The 7,875-nt window shown below is 62.3% G+C and overlaps 1 long non-coding RNA gene across 1 annotated transcript; it reads right to left on the bottom strand.

The window, feature by feature from the left end:
- Positions 1 to 1,828: 1,828 nt before the first annotated feature.
- On the bottom strand, positions 1,829 to 2,477 carry LOC131517797 (uncharacterized). The gene is made up of 2 exons (XR_009264845.1): positions 2,074 to 2,477; positions 1,829 to 1,970 (listed from the first exon to the last, which is right to left on the bottom strand). It is a non-coding gene; the product is annotated as an uncharacterized LOC131517797 (long non-coding RNA).
- Between the last annotated feature and the right edge of the window lie 5,398 nt (positions 2,478 to 7,875).

The raw sequence follows: 7,875 nt of genomic DNA, 5'->3' as shown, positions 1-7,875 counted from the left end.
ACTCAGCCGCCAAACCCAGCTTCTCTCCGGATCGCGTGACGCCTGGCCTGTGCGTGCGTGTATCTGCTGTGTGTACACACACGGGAGTGGGGTGGGGGGAGAGGGCCCAGCGGCCCTGGGGTCTCTCCAGGCTGAGAGAGGAGGTGGGGGAGCCCTGGGGGGAGGGGGCCCACGGCGCAGAAAGCACTGGATGGGGGAGCTGCGTGGGCAAAGGCTTGGTGGCCTGACCCAGGAGCTCAGTGAGGGCCGTGGGGCGGGGGCCAGCCACGTGGACCTCCGTCCCCAGCCTGCTGAGTCCGTCCCCTCCCCACCCCCCAGGGACAGCTGGTGGCACTTGGGCCCAGAGCTCCTTAGCAGTCTCTCCGCGGAGGGAGGAAGTGGAGCCTGAAGGGCAACACAAAAGCCCTCGTCTTGTCCCAGACAAACAGAGGCCAGGCTGGACGCTGGGGACGGCCACCGGGGGCCGCAAGCGGGGCCACGGCGGGGGCTGCAAGCACAGCCAGCCCTGGCCAGGCTGGGCTGAAGGCGGGGGTGCCGAGCCTGAGGGCTGGGGAACAGAGCAGACGGCAGAGGACTGGGGTCCCACCAAAACCTCGAAGATCTGCCCAGGACCCCTGAAATTCCTGCATCAAGATGGTGGGGGACCAGCCAGGAAGCAGGACCGGAGGAGGCAGAGGCCGGGAGGGCGTTGCAGGAACCGAGCCAGTGGGCCTGGGTCCAGGAGGGCGCCTGGGGCCGGCACAGGGCAGGCACTCTACCCCGAGGGCCCAGGCAGCCAGTGCACCTTCACGTCCTGGCGGGGGCACAGAGCTGGGGGATGGGGGGGGCCTGGGCCTCCAGTCCCCACCTCTCCTTCAGCGACGGCCCCGCCGCCCCCCCCCCCCCCCCCCCGTTGCCTAGTGCCGGGAATGTCCATTGTGCCCGTAGCTTAGCAACAGGCCCCGGTCACCCCTGCCGCCCCCGCCCCTCAGCCCGCAGCCCGCATTCCTTGGCGGCCTGAGTCTCCGAGTCCGCAGGCCTCTTCTGTGTATCTAGCAGCTCAGAGCCCTGGCCCATGCACCTAGCATCCTGGGAGCCTAAGGCTGCTGGTGCGGGCAGCTGGAGCGCCACCGACCGCCATGTGCCAGCTACCTGCTCTGAGGGTGCCTCTGAAACCACGTTCACTCCTCACCTCAGTCGCTGGTTCAGTCCCATTTAGAGCCTCTTTCTCGAAAATGCTATGATGGTGGCCAAGAGCGGCTGCCTAGGGCCTGGCAGGGGAGACGGGGGGAAAGGGGATGGGGTCACACAGGACTCCTGGATCGGGACAGTTACATGGGCGCCATCCATCACATGTCAATTACGCTGCAATGAAATGGGTTTCTGCGCTATTTTCTGGGGGACAAGGTCAGTGGGGCGGGGGCAGGGCTGAGGGAGGGTGGGGAAGGAGGAAACAGGGTGGTCTTCTGGAGTTGGGAGCTGTGGGACACAGCCTTCTCCAGGGCAGGAAGCAAGGGCCCTCCCTCCCTCTGTGCTGGGGCCACTCGCAAGGCCCACCCTCCACCACAACAAACCCACTCCTGGGTCTGTGGCCTTGGATCCATGCGAGGAGCAGAGAGTGGATGGCTCACTGTGGCCCCGCCAGGGACGGGCCACCTACCTCTCCCACCTGCCCCGCAGCGTGTGACCCACTGCCCCCTGCCCCAATGCTGGAAAACCCTAGAGAAACACCAGGGCCCTGACTTCAGAGGAGGCCGAGGGAAGTAAGTCTGGGGCACCTGCAAAGACGGGAACTTCTTCCTGCTGCCTGGAAAGTCTAGAGCAAAGAAATGGTTGAAACGGCCTGGGGCACTTTTTTCCTTTTAAAAATTGTATTATGGAAAATGTCAAGGGCACCTGGGTGGCTCAGTCGGTTGAGCATCTGACTCTTGATTTTGGCTCAGGTCACGATCCCAGGGTTGGTGAGATCAAGCTCTGCATCAGGCTCTGGGCTGAAAGCATGGAGCCTGCTCGGGATTCTCTCTCTCTCTCTCTCTCTCTCTCTCTCTCTCTCAATAAACAAACAAACTTAAAAAAAAAAAAAAAGAGGTGCACCTGGGTGGCTCAGTCTGTTAAGCATCCAACTTCAGCTCAGGTCATGGTCTCACGGTCTGTGGGTTCGAGCCCCGCGTCGGGCTCTGTGCTGACAGCTGGGAGCCTGGAGCCTGCTTTGGGTTCTGTGTCTCCCTCTCTCTCTGTTCCTCCCCTGCTCACGCTCTGTCTCTCTCTCAAAAATAAATATAAGAAAATGCAAAGCCTTCCACGTCCAAGGAGTATGGGGCTTCCTCTCTCCCAGCCTCCACTCCGTTGGCCCAGGGCCACCTCCCGGGACCATTAGCACACCTAAAAAAGGTGTCATTCCTTAAACCCACGAAGCGCTCAGGCGTCAGTTTCCCAAATGTCTCATTTTGTAAAATAAAACCTCTGGTTCGTTCACGTCAGGACTCGAAGGGGTCCCGAAGGGGTCTGCGTGCGCTGCCTCTCCCAGCTCGCCGGCGAGATGAGCCTCCAGAGACACAGCGATCTCAAGAGAAGGGTTTGGGGACGACACGAGAGTTCCGAGCAGGAGCAGGCTGAGGCAAAGTGAAGCTCTGACTGACACCAGCGCGGCCTGGAGGAGTGAATCCATGGTGCTGGAAGCCTCCACGGACTTGACCTTGCTGCTCAAGTAATCGGGATGCGTTTGCGTGTTTTAAGAAACAAAAGAAGGAAGAAAGTTGGAGAGTTGCTGGTGTCTCTGCAAGTGATCACTGAGCCCCGTGCCCCCAGCTTCCGAATGCCGCAGGCCTGGGGTGGGGCCAGGGAAGAGCATTTCCACGGAGCCCCCAGGCGATGCTGATTCGGCTGGTCCAAGGGCCGGGAGGCCTCAGCTCCAGGGAGATTTCCTGGACACACCCGCGGCCCAAACTCAGGAATGTTTTGCCACGGGAACTGCCTTGTGGGTTTGGAAAGACGGCCTGGCCAGCAGAGAGGACCGAGGCCTGGCCATGGAAGGTCACTTCTGCCTTCTGGGGGAGGGCAGCTTGGCAGAACTCATTCTGGGCGGACACATCCTGATTTTGCTACAGAGACAGGAAGTCAGGAGGGGGTGCCGACCTTTGGGTCCTGGCAAAGTAAAGGCCACTCAAGCATCTCCTTAAACGTCTGGAGTTCAGAAAACCCTGTCCACCTCCTGTCCCAGGACACAGTGATTTCTGTCTCTCACTGGGGTGCCAGACCTAGGGTCCACGCTTGGCTGCGGGGACAGGCTGGGAGGGACTTGAGGGCTGAGACTCAGAGGGTCCCCCTGTGCCAAGTGCTTGGTGACTGGCACACACACAGAGCATTTGTGGGCACGTGGGGAGGACTTGAGGACATTAGGGGCAAAAGGGCTGCGTACTATTTTGGGCTCAAGTTGGGGGGTAAGGGGCTGCTGAAGAGAGGCCTGAGGGCTTGGAGAGACACGAGCCCCAGGATCCCCCCACTGCTGCTTCTATCCTCCACGGAAGGAAAGAGGGCCCCAGAGAGAGAAAGAGGGAGACTCGGGAGGTAAAGGGCAAGGGCGGCCAGAGCGCAGGCAGGAGGGCATGGCTGGTGGCTGGCGGCTGAGAGGTGGGGGATGGCGCAGGTCGGGGGAGGGGTGGAGGTGGCCCGCCCGGAGGGGCGGGGAGAGTGGAGGGATGTAGGGCCAACTCGTTACCGGACCCTCCTCCCCTCCTGGCCCCTCTGCTTCTTCTAAAAATGTGCCCACGCCCGGCCGACCCCCTTTGAAGGGACAGATGTCAGGGAGAAAGCTGATTACTGTCAAAGGCTGGAGGCTGCGACCGGAGCTCTCGGTGAGCGTGACCCAATTCTGAGCTATTCTCAGCCTGGTGGGAGCCGAGCTATTCCCTCCCGCCGACGCCGACGCCGCTCCCGAGGCAGCCTGACTTTGAAATGCCCTCCTCCCTCCGAGGGGCGAGGCGGGGAGGGCAGGCGAGGCCGGCAGAGACCCGCGGTCCCACGCCCTGCCCTGCCCCCCACCCCGCCCCTGCCACGCAGTCCTGCCACCCGAACCGCAGGGCCCCCCTGTCCGCCCGACCCGAGGGCAGGCCGTGTGATGCAGGGCTCGCAAAGGGCCCGCCCGCCCCCCTCCCTGCACGCAGGCCAGGCCGCAGCCCCAGAGGGAGCAGAGAAGCGGGGGGCCGGGCTGAGTTGACATCAGCTGGCCCCGCACGTGAACAGGCCTGGCTGAGGTCGGCCAAGAGCAGCCACACCGCAGATCTGAGGGCGAAAGGGACTGCTGCTGGCAGCCTCTGCGGCCATGGGGGGATAGGTATTTGTTATGTAGCATGCCTGCGTGACAGCTGATTGACCATGCACGTACCTCAAAGGCCGTGAGGTCACCCAAAGTGCTCCTTCCCCCCACCCCCACCCCGCTGGCCTGATGTTCCTGCGGTTCTCAGTTTTATTACACAACCGTGAGCACAGCGGGCGGATGAGCTGGGTTTTCCAGAGAAGTCTGTGTCAAATCTTCTCTCCCATTATCCTGAGAGACTAGCCAAGTGCCCCTGAAGCAAAAAGCTGTTCGAGGACCTCAAACACCAAAGAACATTCTCAGACCCACAGAGTGGCCCCAAGATTCTGGCATTGGAAACTGAGACGGAGACTGACGGCTTCCCGGAGGCGGTGGCAGCAGTGGCTCTCACCAGCGATGACAATCACAGATGTTCTGGGTGCCTGGAGGGCTCAGCCAGAAGAGCATGCGACTCTCGATCTTGGGGTCAGGAGTTTGAGCCCCACAATGGGCATAGAGATTATTTAACAAACACCCCTCTAACTTACAACAATCCAAAACGTCGTACGAGCACCAACTGGGCAAACGCCAACTGGATATTTCAATCCCATGGCAGCTCCTCCCCACTCCCACCCCCAGGCAGGCACTGTGTGTGTCCTCCTCTCTGCCAGGAGGGAAGGGACTGTCACCACGGTGCCCAGAGGGAGGATGTGAGGCAGGTGGGCCCAGAGCCCGAGCCCCCCAGTGCAGGGCCCAGTGGAGTCTGGCCTCCCTAAGAATCAAGTCCAAATATCCTTGTCCGTCAGCGACTGCAGGGGGCCACCTCCCGGCAAGGCCTTCCTGATGGTCCCAACCCTCCGTCCCCCCTACACACCACGGGTTGAAACCCCTTCCCTTGCTTTGCTTCCACTTCGTGGCTCTCACCTGCCTGTTGGTGCCTGGTTCCCGGGAGCCCCGCAGGGGAAGGCAGGGCTGCCCAAACGTCTGGTTCCCGGCGCCGGGAGGGCATGACCCGTAGCAGGGGCTTGGTCTGCACTTGCCGGGCTGGCGGACACACCCCTCGAGGCTGGCCAAGAGGGCAGAGTTCTGAGGACTGGGCAACATTAGCCTCCACCTGCACATCCCTCCTGGGGCATCAGGGGCCAAGACCCCCAGCAGGGAGGCCCCACCAGGAGGCAGGGACACCCCCAGCCTGGCCTGTGAGCCCAACAGCCTCTGGGTAGAGTGGGGCACTGTGTCTGGGCAGCCAGCCTGTGCGCACAGCAGCCTTGCAAACAGGGCAGGCAGCTACCAGTCTCAGAGGTGGGGACACTGCCCTCTACAACTCATCAAGCTGCCTTCTCCCAGGCCTGCCCGTGGGATTCCTGTCTGAGGCCTGTACACTCCCACCTGGAAGGACCCTTGCTCATCCTCCTCCAGTTTCCACCAGCCCTTCCACACCTCGCACAGCGGTCACCTCTTCTGAGGAGCCTTCCAGGATTCCAGTGGAAATTGCTCTCCCCTTTGGCCTCTGTGGTTACAATCCAAGGGACCACACAGGGCAGGAGAGCATCTAGGAGTCCCCGGTCAGCATGCAGAAGCTTGGCAGCCTGGGCCCCAGAGAGTCTCATTTCCTCTGGGCCTCAGCTTCTCCGCCTAGGCAGTGAGCTAGAGCCGGGTAGGAACAGCATCATCTCTCCGGCCTGGGGTCCCACACAGCCTGTCTGCCTGCCTTCAGCAACAGGTTGGAGAGAGAGAGGGGGGCCTGTGTCCCTAGAAGACAGACAGGCAACGGAGGCAGACAAAGCTGGGGTGGGTGGGGGGAGGTGGCGTGAGGGGGGCAGGGGTGGGGCAGTCCACCTGCTGTCCTATCCTCATGGAGCAAACAACCCTTCCTCATCACTTTGTTAGACAGGGTGTGGCCCCCAGCAGCCTGGCATCCATTATGCCACCTGCTGCCCATCCAAAATCCCACCCTGGGCCCCCAACCCACCCGAGCCCAGGGGCTTCTGGTGGAGGGGGTGAGCCCCTCAGAGGCAGGCAAGGGTGAAGCATAGTGAGGGCAGGGGCAAAACACACCAGGGCTGAAGAGGGCAAGGCCCAGGGGGCTTCCTGGGGGAAGGGGGGGATCTCGGACTGTGACCCACGGAGCAAGTGAGCCAGGGTCTCTAGGTGTTCGAGGGCTCGGATGCCCGAGGAGGCCAGCAGGGGAGGCAGTTGGACGTGTGACATCTTCACATCTTGGGTGGCGGCAGGGCGGGTATAGGAATTTCCAGGAAAAACTGAGGGTCAGAGTGAGTGTCTGGGGCTGGGCGGGGGACGTCCCCGTGAATCCTTGCCCTGTGACCAGCCCCGTGCTGCTGACTCGCAGAGGTGGCTGTCACCAACCTGCTGACCAGCCACTCACCATGGGCTCTGGCCCTGCCTCTGGACACTGGGCTCCCCTTCTGCAGAACTGGGGCACCACTTGGCTTTGGCTCCTTTGCTAGGAGACACGGGAGCAGATAAATGGTTCCCCAGGATGCTCCTGCCTGAGGCTGGGGCTGGGCGGCACTGAGACACATTTTGAGTGCGGTCTTTAAGGGTGCGGAGGAGTTCACTGGGGGCTCAGGGCCACACGGGGCTCCAGACTGAGGCTGAATTGGGCCCAGAGGGCTCCCTGGGGCAAGGCTGATGCCTGGAGGCCCGGTGGGGTCACAGGGGCTCACATGGGGCTTGGCGGCACAGATGAGGGGCCAGAGGGCCACCCAGACTTGAGAGCTGCCCTGTGCCTGGTGTGCCCGCGCGGAGGGGAGGGGTGCAGGTCTCCGGGCCCCAGTCCTCTGGCATCTCCAGGCCCAGTGACAAACCAGGGCCGTGGTCTAGATCGCCATCCTCAGCCCCGTCTGGGAAGTGGAGCTTGCCCAGGCGGGCCATGCCCTGTGCCAGACATCCTGCAGGCCTCTCTCTCAAAGGCCAGGGGAAGGCACAGGTCCTCCTCTGTCCCCGAAGCTAAGCATCTGCTCAGAGGTCAGGCCAGGTCCCGGGAGGCAGGAGAAGGCTGGGACAGTGGTCCCAGGGCCCCAAGGAAATTTGGTGGGGCTCAGGTCCTGCCAGGAGGTTGGGAGGAAGAGGGAGCCCCGCCCTGTGACGCTTCCCCCAGGAGACCAGCCCCCCAGTAGGCCCACCTCCTTTGGCATCTTCCCACGGACTCAGGCCTGGAGGGTCTTTCTTGAGCTCTAGACCCTTCAGAAAGCATAAGAGACAGACCGTGCTGTGAATGGGGGGTCCAGTGCTCTGGGACGGAAGGATGGAAGGAAAGACGGACGGACGGACACACGGACACACACACACACACACACACACACACACACACACACACAGGCAGACCCTCTCCCCCCTCACCCACTAGGACAAGTGGCCCTTTCTGCAGCTGAGTGGGGGTGGCCACACACTCGCCCCTTTGTCCATCATGTCCCAGGCTGTTGTCCTGGAGTCCAGAGCCCCTGCCTGTCCAGACGCCCTGCCCTGGGACAGGGAGAGGAAGGAGCAGACCCAGGGCTGTGTGTGGGGAGGCCCAGCCCGGAGGTTGGTGTCGGGAATGAGGGTCTGATTCGAGTGGCACCAAACAGACCAGGTGCACG

Source organism: Neofelis nebulosa, chromosome 7, assembly GCF_028018385.1.
Source record: "Neofelis nebulosa isolate mNeoNeb1 chromosome 7, mNeoNeb1.pri, whole genome shotgun sequence".
In the NCBI taxonomy this organism is placed as follows: domain Eukaryota; kingdom Metazoa; phylum Chordata; class Mammalia; order Carnivora; family Felidae; genus Neofelis; species Neofelis nebulosa.
Note: the sequence above shows the minus strand (reverse complement) of the source record. Positions and strands in the feature narration are given on the sequence as shown.